Below are 13747 nucleotides of genomic sequence, written 5' to 3'. Positions count from 1 at the left end.
ATTTCCTAAAGCCCAGAAAACACACATCACAAAATATGAAGGCTATTTTGTTGCCACAAGGTATAATATAATTTGAGTGTGTTTGCTAGAGCAGGATTTCCCAGACAATGTGGAGGTGCAGAGTCCACAGTTGTGAAGAATCTTAGTTTTTCTGTTACAATACATTCACCTTTCCCAAAGTTTCTGTGTTCATTTGTGTTAATTTTGGTGTTTTGTAGAGAAGGTAATGTATATTAAGTTACGTTAAAAGAAAGTATGGGGGCACAATTTGAATATTTTTTTCAAAAGTATTTGTGATTACTAGCAAATGCTAGTCTGCAGTGTCTTGACTGTTCCTGTACAGGCTGTCCTTTACTTATTTATTATTATTATTTATTTATTTTATTGAACTTATTAGTCGCCCCCTCTCCCCACAGGGACTCGGGGCGACGTACAGAGCAATAATCAAGATAGCACCATAAAATCGTGCAGAGGAGGTAAAAATAAGTCCATAAATAAGCATACTTACAAAGTTTAAAACCCCAAAAATATTAAAAACAAAATTTCCCATTGTAAAATGACCTGGGGTGGCAAGATAGTAACGTTATGCCAGGCCGGCTTGACAAAACAGGTAGGTCTTCAGCTTCATACGGAAGGAGCGAAGATCGGTTGTTGTCCGGATGTCTGGGGGGAGGTCATTCCAAAGGGTAGGGCCCACCACAGAGAAGGCCCTACTCCTGGGCACCGTCCCCAGGCACTCTCTAGAGGACGGCACCCGGAGTAGCCCCTCCCTGTGTGAGCGAGTGGGTCGCAGGGATGTATGGGGCAGGACGCGATCCCGCAGGTAACTAGGCCCTGTGCCATGGAGCGCTTTGAAGATGGTAACCAGTACCTTGAAGCGCACCCGGTAGGCCACAGGAAGCCAGTGCAGCTCGCGCAGGATAGGTGTTATATGGGAGAATCTCGATCTCCCCATAATAACCCGCGCGGCTGCATTCTGGACCAACTGCAGTCTCCGGGTGCACCTCAAGGGGAGCCCCATGTAGAGAGCGTTACAGTAGTCCAGGCGGGACGTCACCAGCGCGTGAGTGACTGTGCGCAAGGCCTCCCGGTCCAAAAGGGGCCGCAACTGGCGCACGAGGCGAACCTGGTGGAACGCCCCCCTTGCCACGGCCGCCACGTGATCTTCTAAGGTCAGCCGATCGTCAAGGAGGACGCCCAAGTTGCGCGCCCCTTCCACCGGGGCTAATTGCTCATCCCCGATGGTCAGCGATGGAATATGCTGATTGAATCGGGAAGCCGGGAACCACAGCCACTCCGTCTTGGAGGGGTTGAGCCTGAGCCTGCTGTCATCCATCCAGACCCGTACGGCTTCCAGACATCGGGTCATCACTTCGACAGCCTCGTTGGGGTGGTTTGGGGTGGAAATGTACAACTGAGTATCATCAGCGTACAGATGGTAACTCACCCCAAAACCACGGATGATCTCGCCCAGCGGCTTCATATATATGTTGAACAAGAGAGGCGAGAGAATCGACCCCTGTGGGACCCCACAAATGAGGGGCCTTGCGGTCGACCTCTGCTCCCCCGTCAACACACATTGCGTCCGGCCAGAGAGGTAGGAGTGGAACCACCGTAGCACGGTGCCTCCAATCCCCAACCCCTCCAGCCGGCGCAATAGGATACCATGGTCGATGGTATCGAAGGCCGCCGAGAGATCTAATAGAACAAGGATGGAGGAACAACCCTCATCCTTTGCCCTCCAGAGATCATCCACCAACGCGACCAAGGCCGTCTCCGTGCTGTGACCGAGTCGGAAGCCGGACTGGCGCGGGTCTAGATAATCATCTTCCTCCAGGTGACGCGGAAACTGCTGAGCCACCACACTCTCAACAACCTTTGCTAAAAAAGGAAGGTTGGAGACAGGACGATAATTTGCTAGTTCCTTTGGGTCCAGAGAAGGCTTCTTGAGCAGGGGCCTGACCACCGCCTCTTTCAAGGCGGCCGGCATCCGGCCCTCCCCCAACGAAGCGTTCACCAGTCCCAGTAGCCAGCCTCGTGAGCCCTCCCAGGAGGCCAGCACCAACCAGGAGGGACACGGGTCCAGTAAACATGTGGTGGCCCGCAGTCGCCCGCGCAACCTGTCCAAATCTTTGATGACAACAGGGTCAAACTCCTCCCAGCATGGTCTCTCAAGACTAGTCTCGGACGTCCCCACTGGAGCACTGGAGTGGGTCCAACCTCTCCGGATATGATCGATTTTATCCTGCAGGAACTCTCCAAATTCCTCTGCCCTGCCCTGCAATGGGGGGTCCCGCTGCTCCTGTGACAGAAGGGAGCGGGTCACCCGAAACAGGGCAGCAGGGCGGTTCTCTGCGGACGCTATAAGAGTGGCACAATACTGACGTTTGGCCACTCTTATTGCCACAAGGTAGGTCCTTATGTAGGCTCTTACCTGTGTTCGGTCAGCTTCGGAGCGGGAGGATCTCCACTTACTCTCCAGGCGTCTCCTAAGGCGTTTCATCGCCCTTAGCTCCCTGTTAAACCAGGGGGCTCGGGTCGATCGTGGCCGTCGGAGAGGCCGCAAAGGCGCCACCCGGTCCAAGGCACCGGCAGCCGCACTATTCCATGCGGCTACCAGGTCCTCAGCCCGGGAGCGGGACAGGTCAGCAGGAAATGGCCCAAGCTCAGCCTGGAACCTATCCGGTTCCATCAGGCGCTTGGGGCGGAACCATCTGGGATAATCTGGTTCCGCCTCCCCGCGGTGGGGAGTAGCGCCAGGGAAGTCAAGCTGGAGAAGTGAGTGATCTGACCATGACAGGGGCGTGATGACTAAATGCCCTCTTCCCAGATCACTCGTCCACTGGTCGGAGACAAACACAAGATCCAGAATGTGGCCTCGCTCGTGAGTGGGGTCCTGAATTACTTGAGTCAGACCCATGGCTGTCATGGAAGCCATGAATTCCCGGGCTACCTCGGATGCCTTTCCCGTTGACGGCAGGTTGAAATCCCCCATCACTAGTAGTTTGGGGGTCTCAACCGCCATCTCCGCGATCCGCTCGAGGAGCTCGGGCAGGGCCGTTGATGTATGGCGGGGAGCCAGGTATACTATCAACAGGCCCAACTGACTCCCTGGACCCCACTTTACGCCCAGAGACTCACAACCAGATGTCTGCGACACAGTGAATTCTCTCGGTGCCAGATCGTCCCGGATGATAATTGCTACCCCCCCACCCCTACCTTGGGCCCGTGGCTGGTGGAATACACGGTAACCTGGAGGGCACATTTCCCTGAGGGGCAACCCCACCTCCGGGCCCAACCAGGTTTCCGCTATTCCTGCGAGGTCCGGCTCCCCCTCTGTGATCAAGTCACTGATGAGGGGGGCCTTGTTAACCACGGACCTCGCGTTACATAACATCAGCCTAAGGCCCAGGCTCTGCTGATCCTGTCCACCTAGTCTGCGGGGGTTGGTACAAGCGACCGGGCGTATCCAGTGGCCCCGGTCTGCCAACCGACTATACGTTCTTCTGGTGTCCTCGCGCCTGCCCCTCCCTATGACCGTCGTGATTGGAATTCCCCTTATAGGGATGTTATTTCCTCCCACCCGCTCCGCTTCGCTACCTTCCGTCTTGACCCTCCCTTCCGTCTTGACCCTACATGTTGGCCTGGTTGTATCCATACCCCAGGGCCAAACCAACCCTCCCCGCTCCCTGGAACCCCTTAAAAGCTTTACAAAACATTTTACTAAAAAACCCCTAATCCCCCGCTTCCTCCACCTCTCTGGGTTAATAAACCCCTCATTGAGGTGGGCCTTCGTCAGGGCAGGGGGGCATGCCTGCGAGAGGGGGGACCCTCGCAGTCGAAGGATGTCAGACCTTGAATAAGTTGGGATGATGACCAATCTATGATTATGGCTATGGCAGGGTCTCTCTTTGTAGCAGGTCTAGGATGTAAGATTAACAAAGAATGAAGTAGAGAGATATTTAAAAGGCAAATAATAAGATGGGAGGGGACAGACCTCACAGTCCACAATAATCTACGTTCCACCAGTGAGGCCCAGGGCAGTTCTTTAGGCAGTTCTTTAGGCCCAGAGGCCCAGGGCAGTTCTTTAGGCAGTTCTTTAGGCCCAGAGGCCCGAAAGCAGTTCTTGGAGTATGAAGGAATCGCACCTCAGCGGGGGGGGGGTAGACGAGGTGCCAAGGCCAGCTGCTCGACCTATTGCTCTTCAGGGGTCGCCCCGAGCCTCCGGCGACCCCCCCCGGCTTCCCTCTTCGATCCCTGCAGCTTCTTTCCCGACCTCCAGCCCCCAATGGCCTCTCCACCTGGCAACACAACGCGGTCCGAGAGACAGTTGGAAAGAAATATGGCGCCCGATATTCCAGCGCCGCCTCAGCCGCTCCGTCGCCATCGCCGGTAAGATGAGGTCACCCTGTACGTTGTTTTCTCTTTCTGGCTCGCTCCTCAGCTGTCGCGCTGTTCCGCCGCCTGGCAGCCGCCCAAAAACGTCCAAAACGTCTCCTTTCTGCTCTGTCAGTTCTTTTATTCATTTTGCTGCCGCAGCTGCCGTAGCTGCCGCAGCTCGGCCTCTGTGTTCCTGTCCCTAAGCTGTCCTCCGTCTCCCGTTCTCCTGGTTAGCAGGTCCATCCGGATCCCAGCTGTACATCATACAAACCAGGGTTGCCACTACATAATTCTAGGCCCCCAGGATGACCAACGGGGGCCAATAATGCCTGCTATCCCCGCCAGAGCGCCCCATCGTTTACGGAGCTCTGGGAAGGTCCGCCATTTCCCCCCGGAAGCTCCTCCCCTTATGACTTCATTGAGCCCAACATTTCTTATGTTGAGACTTTTAAGTGAGTTTTGCCCCATTTTATAACCTTTCTCGCCACAGTTGTTAAGTATATCACTGCAGGTGTTAAATTAGTAATAGTTTAGTGAGTCTGGCTTCAGCATTTGCTTGTCAGAAGGTTTCCAAAGTTGATCATATGACCCTTGCACACTGCCACTGTCATAAATATGAACCAGTTGTCAAGCATCCAAATTTTAAGCACGTGACCATGGGGATACTGAAATGGTCAAAAGTGTGAAAAACTTGTTACTTTTTTCAGTGCTATTGTAACTTCAAAAGATCACTAAATGAATTGTAAGTCAGCAACTACCCGTATAGTTGATTGTAATTGGCAGATAGTTTATCCTTCACTATATTTTGTCAATTTTAATGCTAGTTTTTATACTTGCTGTCATTAATTTGGTGGTCTTGATATTTAAACATAGCCCCTTTTTTCCATTTGCATTTTTGCATTTTAGGTTATGTTATTTGTTATAGCAATACCAATAATACTTAGACTTATATACCGCTTCGCAGTGCTTTACAGCCCTCTCTAAGTGGTTTACAGAGTCAGCATATTGACCCAAAAATCTGGGTCCTTGTTTTACCAACCTAGATGGAAGGCTTAAGTCAACCTTTTTTTTTTTTAAACAAAGTTTTATTGGTTTTTTGGTGTTTTACAAAAGGAAAAGGTATGGGGAAAGTTACAAATTGTGGCAGCCACAAACTGCGGTAGGTATACCCCCCCTCCAGACTCATGGTGTACATTTGCATAGCATTCAAATATTACATAATAACATATAGTCAGTGTGGTAAATTCATAAGTAATTTCAATCAATTTGTGTCATGTGGATTTTCTTACTTATTTGTGTGATCTGAGCTTTCTTGATGTCGCCCCATCTCCCCCTGTTGGCAGTGCTCCGGCCCCTCCCGTGTCTTGTGCATCTACTGGGATGTCTTCTAAGGCTTAAGTCAACCTTGATCTAGTCAGAATCGAACTGCAGGCAGCCGACAGTCAGCAAAAGTAGCCTGCATTACTACATTTTAACCACTGAGCCACCATGGCTCATACGCATCAATTGTTCAAGTAGATCATTCAAAAAATCCTAAAAATGTGTTCCTAAAAGCAGAGGTAGGTCCTGTGGCTATACTGTAATATGCATCAGTGTGATTCAATTTCATATCTTAATGTCTGGAGGAGAAGAACCACCTGTCCTAACCTTCTCGAGCAACTCCAAAGATATGATGCATTGGAAGAAAAAAAGAAAACAAAAATCTTATATAGCTACCTTGTTTTCTTAATGCATTTTCCAGGAAAAACAATTCAAAAATTATATTCATCCAGTATACTATGAAGAAATGATATTTTACCACAAGCAGTATGAGTAAGACATGTAACATTGAGATGGATATGGGAGATCAGATTTTTTCAGTTCGGTCCACAGATGTTGCCATACATTTCTGATTTTTTTCCCTTATATTTACTTACTGCATGCAACATGGCAATCTTAATGGGAATCATTCTTAGCACACTAATAACTCTAAACTTTAATATGATCCAAACACAAGAGATTATATTAGGGTGAGTCCTATCGTGAAGCAGACTATGGAAGAATACCTAGTAGTGATGAAGTATTACAAGAGCAGACTTATGTTATTACTGGTACCTACCAATAGCTGCTCTATTCCCCCTCCCCCTATACAAACAAATTAGCCTTCTATCCTTAGCTACAGTGGAGAATGCTCACCTATTTTTGCTGAAGTAATATTTAATTGCCAGTCCATTCAACTTCTGTAGATGGGATGGTATCTGTCTGAGGATGGGATTCTGTATTTCAAGCAGTTTTAATCTTCATAAATTTTGAATTTTGTGTTTGTCCATAGTTTAAATCAAGCCAGTGTTTAAAAGGCAATTATGGTGCCATCTAGTGGAACAAAAATTATATCTGCTATTTTATGTATGAATGCAATTTACCTAGTAATTGTTTTAAATAATGACTGAGGTATCTAGCAATCTAAACAGAAAACTGTTAGCAATAAACGTGTGTCCTTTCCCCTTTTCTTCTGCTTATTTATATAATTCATATAAGCATCTTTTGTACCTTTGGTCACAAATTTCACATAATTAGATAGAGTTCCAGAGTAGTAATTTTGAAATATATTTATTTTATATTGTATCTTTCAGGAGCACTGATGAGGGGAGTTTTTTTATTCTTGCAGCATACAAATGTGTTGAATAAATATTACTGATCAGTCAATTCTTTAAAATTATTGCTTAATTTTTTAAGGACAATTGCTTACATGTTCATATACCACAAGAATGGGTAAATTTTCATTTTTTTTTTCAATTAGGGTAGAGACACACTACTTTATCCATATAGTCATAAAACTAAGGGGACTATTGTTTATTCAGTCTGTCTTCAGTTGCAACTCTCTCATTTTTCTCCATAATTGGATATCATGAACAACTAAGTTAATTAGAAGATCAGAACTACTTCATTTTGTAGAGCCCAATGCAGATTGGCCTTAGTGTGTCCTTAGAATAGAGATGTGTGGTGGCAGTGTTAGGTAAATGTACATATTGTCCAATCTTAAAAGTTTAAAAATAGAAACATCTCCAGAATGTTGTATCCATGACAGGTATGGTTTTGTATCATTCTTCAGTACAAATGACTGAGTAACATTTTATCCTCTGAGGCATGTGCATATCCTAATAATAAGAATAACAACTATTTAAAGCCAATTATTTGCATATCCATTCAAAAGTAAGTTCTATTGAGATAAATGTTCCAAATTCCTAACTAATTTTGGTACAAAAGGTCATGAGATTTGAACCCAAATGTGGTAGCCTAACTTTCCTTCAGCTTAGAGCAGCCATTTGCCCTGAGGTGAAGCAATTGCAAAAAATGTGAGGAGATAGGGAGGCATGCTCTAGTTTTTTGACCTCCCACAAACAAAATCTCTTTTACTATATTACTTCCAGATCAGGGGAGCTCTTGGTAGAAAATTCTTACAATGAGTATACTAAAGTATTATATTGGGGGCGGGGTGTCTTATCAATCAATATTGTCTCATTTAAAGCTAATTTGCAGTTAATGAGAAATGTCTCTCTTTTTAAACATTGTTTACAGATTTGGGCTTTTTTCGTGCCAGAAACAATTACATTTTTATGAGGTAAAATGAAAGAAGACCCAGGAAATGAGCCTACTCCTGGAAACACAAAATTCCCTGTAATTTATATTATCAGTACTTTGTAGCAAAAACAACAAATGAATAATCAATTATGACTCATACACTCTTCCTCAGAACTTATTTACACTTTTATACTTAGTACTAAAGAAAAACTGCAGCAAACAGATTGTTTCTGGTTCCCCCTGCCTTGAAAGAGGTGAAAGATGTTTTTACTGTAGAATACACTATGGGCCATCAAAATCAATAGTGTACTGGGGGAAACTGTCATCTGACAGGGCGACTAAGGTGCCATGTTGGTGCCAAAACCAAGCCTGTAAACTGCTTTGAATTGAGTCCAGATAATTCATATCCTCCCCAAAATGTAATGCTGATAAACTTTCACCACTTTTTCAAGAACTTTGTCCAAGAAAGGGATATTCATGATGGAAAATAGATGCAAAGTACCTCATTGTTCAAGGATATCCACTTTAGGAGTTGCATCATCACCTCTTTCAAGGCAGGGGGAACCAGTCTTGATGTAATTGCCGTATTCATTTAGCCCTACCGGTAATAATTCTTTTAGCGATTGTTCAAAATTACGGTGGCACTGAAAAAAGTGAGTTACATCCGGTCCCATACTTACAACCATTGTAGTAGCATCCCCATAGACTCCTGATCAATTTTTCTTTTCTTTTGCAGAGCTGGGGTGGGCGAGCCCTGCGTGTGAGACATCTGGTCCACGGGCCGCTAGTTTGTTCCTGCTGCCTTTTAGAGAGCCAATTCAGTCTCTAAACAGTGCTTCTTAACTTTGACAATTTTAAGGTGTGTGAACTTCAACTCCTAGAATTCTGCATGCTGGTGAATTTTGGGAGTTGAAGTCCACATATTTTAGTTGCAAGGTTGAGAAACAATGGAGTTGAAGATATGCTTGCAAATGTAGCTGGCTTTTTTATGTGTGTTTGGAAATAACTTATTCTTGATCTCAGGCAGTAGACTGTTATGACCCTGACTTTTCCTCTGAAAAAAACAATTTCCTGGAGGCAACTTACAGAGAAGGGAAAGAGGGCAGAATAAACTTACTTCCCTTTTTTTTTTTCAAATTATTGTCGGGAAGCAAAACTACATTCTATAACAAGACATTCAAGTGTCTCATTGCCAACTTCTGCAACCCAGAATATTTTCACAATCATTACAACAATTCTAGCTAGGATAGGGAATCGGGAAAGGCATGGTCTTTTTTACAGTCCCAGATGGAGATGGAGATGCCAAACCTCAATTTGCTTTCCATAATGGTACATTTCTCCAGTGCTTTCCCGTTGTTCTCATCAGCACATTCAGCTGTTCTCTAAAATTAGAGCTTGCTCCTGAAATGAATACAGTTGCTCTTCAATCAGCAGACTGCAAATTGAACAATAAATTCTTGTCTCTTAGTATTTCATGCTGAATTAGCCAACCTTGGGGGGGGGGGGAGAAACTTATCTACCTCCTGCCATCTAAGGTCAGAGATCGGAGGATATTAGGAATATTTTTTTTTATCTTCATGTACATTTTGTGTCCAGCTCACCAGTTACCACAAAATAAAATGTTCTTCCTAAGATTTAATAGCAAAGAGGATTAAACATATTTTAGGTTAAAACAAATATGCGTAATTTGGATTATGGTATAAGGCAGTGATGGCTAACCTTTTCCAGACCGAGTGCTGAAAGTGCGTGCGAGCGAATGTGCAGAGACCCAAAGACCAGCTGGCCAGCGGGAGGCGCGCACACATGCACGGCGGAGCTGAACTGGGGTGACAGCTCACGTTCCCACAGAGGATGCTGTCTGCCACCTCTGGCACGCATGCCATAGGTTCGCCATCACGGGTTTAAGGAAAGAAGGTATTACTCTTACGTTTGGACTCCAGAAGCAATCACAGTTTCTTATGCTAAGTCAGATCAGACTTAGGCCCTTGTTTTGTATACTTCCCCTATACCTGTAAAGTTGCTTGTGACAAGCAAGGAAGATAGTCCTTGAATGGCATAATCTAGTCATGTTAATCACTCTGTGAACTACCAGATATTGAAATCGGTTGGAATCAAAGTGTGATGTTTTTCATCAAGTATCAAGGCACTATCTTCCAGATACAGACACCATTATAATTATAACATGCTGTCTGTGTCCGGATTCACCATTATACGGTTCTTTATCCTGGATCTCAATTTTCATATTCCACAATGTTTCCTCTTTCCAGCATCTTTCTGAGTTTTGTGGAAAATATAAATGGCATTAGTTGCACCCATACAACTTAGAGGTACTGTACAAGAAAAGCTTGCTGGGGCCCAGTGATGAAGATAAACTCTCTAAATGGCATTTTGCCAACTCTCGTCAAATCTGATTTATTGGCAGGTTTTAACTTAGCAAGATGTCTCTCTCCCATCTCAATGTTCCTGAGGCTCATAAGGAACAGATATAAAGTTCATTCACTGCAGACACCTCTTAGTTTTCCTTCAGCTGCTGTTTGCACTTCCCTATCACTCAGCACTGTAAATAAGGCAGACTGCAAGGCCCAGAAAAGGGTCTCCTGCAGACACTATGACCGGGATGGCAAACCTATGGCATGTGTGCCACTGGTGGCACGTGGAGCCATTTGTCAGGACACGCGAGCCGTTGCCCTGTTAGCTGGCCAGCGTGCATGCGTGCGCTGGCCAGCTGAGTTCAACCTTTTTTAAAGGCATTTTTTTGCTGTTCCCCAGGCTCCAGAGGCTTTATAGGAGCCTGGGGAGGGCGAAAAGAGCCTCCCCCGCCCCCCTGCCCCTGCCCTTCGGAGGCCCTCTGGAGGCTTCAGGAACTTCCCTGAAGCCTCCGGAACGTAAAAAATCAGCCCTATGGGCAAACCAGAAGTTTGTGAATGGACTTCCGGTTTGCTCATAGGGTTGGTTTAAGACCTCCGGAGGCTTCAGAGGCCTTCAGGAGGCTTCCCTGATGCCTCCGGTGGGCTAAAAAGAATTCTTCGAGCAAACCGGAAGTCACTTCCGGTTTGTTCATAGGGTCAGTTTAAGCCCTCCGGAGGCTTCAAGAGAAATCTCCTGAAGGTCTCTGAAGCCTCCGGGAGGGGGCGGGGAGGCTTTTTTCACCCTCCCCAGGCTCCTATACAGCCTCTGGAGCCTGGGGGTGGCGAAAAAATCATGCAAAAAATGGGGGGGAGCGCCTCTCATGCACACATGCATACTGGGTGGATCGTGCATTGAATTATGGGTGCAGCACACCCACACACGACCCCCCTGCGCTACCTTATGGCACGCGAGACAAAAAAGGTTCGCCATCGCTGCAGATTATGCCATTAATCTGAGAACTAAAATAGACCAAAGTTAGCTTACGTAATAGTGTAACTTTCATTTATTAATCCAAATCTTTGCGTCTAACTCATGACTTTTCCCACCTGATCTTCTTTCTTTTTCTTCTATGGTCAGAAGCACATGACAGCTCCTGTTCTCTCTTTCCCATATTACATTCCCACATTTTTGCATCATGTTGTTCTAAATGCTGTTGAAATGTGGTGTCTGTCAGTGGAAGCAGTTTTAGTAATCCGCAGGGAATCAAAACCAGGCCTCGCTTCCAGCTGACCAAGACAGGTGTACAGCAATGGTAGTTGTGCAAATCTCCCTTGGAAACCTGAGTAGGGATTCAAGCTCGAGGCTCAGAGGATTAGGGAATCCTTTGCAGGTTTTTTTTGGGAGGGGGGGGGGTTGTAGCAAGACTAAAGTGCAGAAAGCAATGGAGTTCCTATTTGGCCAGTAGAGCAGTACAAAAACGATAACCTCTTTAATGCAGGGATAACAGTTATTTAATTAAAAAATTGGAATTGCTAACATTCGTATAGCACACTAAGCCATAAGCCAGAGTTTATAAACTCCAGAAATTGGATCCTTGCAAGATACAAAGTCAAATATAGTCTATTATGATTTAGTGTGTGAGCCCAAGGATACAGTTTGCCTCTTGCATAGCATTGCTATTATATATATGGAAAAATGTTGTGTGAAGAAGCACTTTCTTTTGTCGACCCTGAATTTTCTTCCAATCCATTTCAACATGTAACTTAGCATTGCACTGAAACAAGAACATGTTACGTATTGCACTGTAGTGTTATTTACAGTTAGCTTTATTTAAAGTCTTGGTCTTTGGTTCCTTGAAGATTGGTAACTGCAATTGGCATAAAGTAGAACACCTAAATAAATAAACAAACGAAAGGATGTTCTTCTGAGAGAATTACACCAGCTACATTCCTGTCTGAATCAAACATTCTGGTTTCAAGGTCTCCATGATTTAGGTGCTTGCATTTTCCCAATTTTTAAGATTTAAAGTCTTTCCCCTCCTTTTTTTTTATCCGTAACCAGGAGTTTATTAATCCAAGCATAGTTCATTGGAAGTTTGGAATCATCCCATTGCAATTCCCTCTCATTTACTCACCCCAATTTCAGAGACAAACTCTAGTCATAAAAAGAGATAAGTAAAAAGGAAGCATATTTTGTTCTGGCAATGCAAATGTACCAGAGTTCTACATCATGCAGTTCTTATACTGCAGATTTTTGCACCCCCATCTCTTCATCTGCTCAGGTCTAAAAATTAAGTTTGTTTACTGTGCTATATAATTCCTAAATATATGGTATATATTCAATCAACAGCTTAAAATTGTAAGCCGCCCAGAGTTACCCTATGGCAGTGCTTCTCAAATAGTGGGGCAGGCCCCCCAGGGGGGGCACGGGGCTCCGTAAAGGGGGGCTCAGCTTAAATTATTTTATATATTTTTGTTTTGCAGGTTAATTTTTTTTAATATTGTGTTCCTTTAAATCCTGTGCTCCTTTAAATCTTTTCTGCTACAGTTAATAAAGCTATTCTTTGTTGTAAATTGATCCACATTTCTTTCTTTTTTTATTCTCTTATACGTTAATAAGGATACAGTGTTATGCAGAGGTGTACTTATAACAATTTTATAGACAAATGATACTATTTACAGTCGTGCGGGGGGCACGAAATGTTTTCTTCTTCCTAGGGGGGGGCATGACAGAAAATAATTGAGAAGCACTGCCCTATGGTAAGATGGGAGGCCAATAAATGTAATGAATAAAAAAATAATAAGACTTTTTTTCCTCCCACAAGGGATGAGGTGCTTGGGACCCAAAGGGAGAAACCATTGAAATATAAAGATGAAGAAATCACCATTCTTAAGCAGATTCCAAAAAAGATAAGAGAGAGAAGGAGGAAATATTCCTCCTTATCAGAGAAATTATACAAGAAAGGAATTTGGTTTAGATGGTTATTGCCAGAAGGAATGTTGATCTTTTGGGAGGGAAACAGGATTAGAATTAACACAGTGCAGGAGGCGGAAGCCTTCATTAAAAAGAATTATCTCCTAGAGGACGAACATAGCGAAGGTAGTGGAAGGGACAGTATGGTGCAAGATAAGAAGGAGGGGGGTGCTGAGGTCTCCTCTGGGGACAGGGAGGAAGGAGCAATATCGAAAAGGCTCTGACTACAAAAATAAAAGCATTTGAAATAAATAGCAATTGGTGATACTCTAGAAAGTGACAAAGGAAAATGAATGAACACATGGTTGACAATATAGAATAAGACCTTTTTTTCTGCTTACCGGTATCTTTTATATTTTGTTTTTAAGATTGTAAAAATTGTGAGTGTTGGATGGGTTTCTATCACTAGGGAGGGTGGGAGCTGCCAATTTTTTTTGTATATCCCTATATCTTTCCCCATATATGTGTAAAAACCAATAATTTT

This window comes from Natrix helvetica, assembly GCF_964273705.1.
Source record: "Natrix helvetica genome assembly, chromosome: 2".
In the NCBI taxonomy this organism is placed as follows: Eukaryota; Metazoa; Chordata; class Lepidosauria; order Squamata; family Natricidae; genus Natrix; species Natrix helvetica.
Note: the sequence above shows the minus strand (reverse complement) of the source record.